General features: G+C 42.2%; 1 long non-coding RNA gene across 1 annotated transcript; it reads left to right on the top strand.

The window, feature by feature from the left end:
• The first annotated feature begins 302 nt into the window (after positions 1–302).
• LOC145718759 (uncharacterized) lies at positions 303–1,183 on the top strand. The gene is made up of 2 exons (XR_014142002.1): positions 303–342; positions 898–1,183. It is a non-coding gene; the product is annotated as an uncharacterized LOC145718759 (long non-coding RNA).
• The last annotated feature ends 313 nt before the right edge of the window (positions 1,184–1,496 follow it).

Genomic DNA, 1,496 nt, shown 5'->3' with positions numbered 1-1,496 from the left:
TTCTTTCTCTTTCTTTCTTCCTTTCTTTCTTTCTTTTCCTTCTTTCTATTTCATTCTTTCTTTCTTTCTTTCTCTTTCTTTCTTCCTTTCTTTCTTTCTTTCTTTCTCTTTCTTTCTTCCTTCCTTTCTTTCTTCTTTTCCTTCTTTCTATTTCGTTCTTTCTTTCTTTCTTTCTCTTTCTTTCTTCCTTTCTTTCTTTCTTCTTTTCCTTCTTTCTATTTCATTCTTTCTTTCTTTCTCTTCTTTCTTTCTTCTCTTTCTTTCTCTTTCTTTCTTCCTTTCTTTCTTCTTTTCTTGTTTCTATGCCCAATGTCCCTATCTAGGAGGAAGAGTTGCACTCAGGTGGGCAGCCCCGTGTTCTCCTGAGACACGGGAAACCGATCCACAGCCAAGCTGTGGAGGTCATGCTGAGCAGGGTCTGGGGGTGAGGCAGCTATGGGAGGCCCTGGCCAAGATACATGAGTAATAAGCAGCAGATGGCAGAGAGAGTCAGAGAGAGACAGGCAGACAGACAGAGACAGAAATAAAAACCAGAGAGAGATAGAAGACAGAGACAAAAAGAGAGACAGAGAGGAAGCTTATACTTGCTAAGAGGTAGAAGCGAGGAGAATGTGGCAGCCCAGGGAGCTGGAGAAGGAGCCTTACCTCCTACATTTACTACTTACTGCTCCTGGTTCTAATGTGCTGGAGGACTTGGGGCCTGACTCTTTTTATATCCATGAAAGAGTTTACCCTCTTAATACATTTACTATTTATGGAGCTAGTGTTCAAGTTTCTGTTGATTGCAATCAAAAGGAAGCTTGCCTAAGTACCTTGTACCCTGTCCTCTGAAATGTGCATTGTGGGTTTTTCCAAACCATGCAGTTCCTAACTATAATTCTCTCTTGCTGTTTACAGAGAACAGCCATGTCAATGTCTATCCACCTGGTGTTGAAGCTCTACCAGCAAAGGGCCCGAGTCACTTACACCCAATTTTCAGAACGTGGTGGTCCAGAAAGGAAGCAGAGATTATGAACACCCTTGCACACCTAGCAAACAGATTCCTCCGACATCTACCGGGCACATGGACAAAATTAGGACTTCTGTATTTGCAGCTCCTGACTTAGGATGAAAACAATCTCATTGAACAATGGAAATTCTTCTCACTGCCCCTAAAAAAAATTTTATTTTGGTGACAGAATAATTTATGATAATTTATGACAATTCCTGGGCATTTGAAGTTCTCTGTTCTCTTTTTCTTGACTATTAGGCTCAGCTATGACCCACGGTTATTGCCAACGCATTCTCTGCTTCTTCCCCTCATGCATGCTCATCACTGTGGAGTTGGCACCATGCAAATTCTCTCACTGTACATTTGCTCATACACTTTCCTCACCTCTCCATGAATCCCAAGACTCAGCCCAAATTGTACCTTCCCCATGAAGACTTGCTCTGAGCCTCCATTGCAATCCTTTTGGTCTTCTTGAAATTCCTCTAGTCCAGGGGTTCTCCATGGC

The sequence above is a fragment of the Leptonychotes weddellii genome, unplaced genomic scaffold (genome assembly GCF_054177405.1).
Source record: "Leptonychotes weddellii isolate Sample4059 unplaced genomic scaffold, ASM5417740v2 HiC_scaffold_21314, whole genome shotgun sequence".
NCBI lineage: Eukaryota > Metazoa > Chordata > Mammalia > Carnivora > Phocidae > Leptonychotes > Leptonychotes weddellii.
Note: the sequence above shows the minus strand (reverse complement) of the source record. Positions and strands in the feature narration are given on the sequence as shown.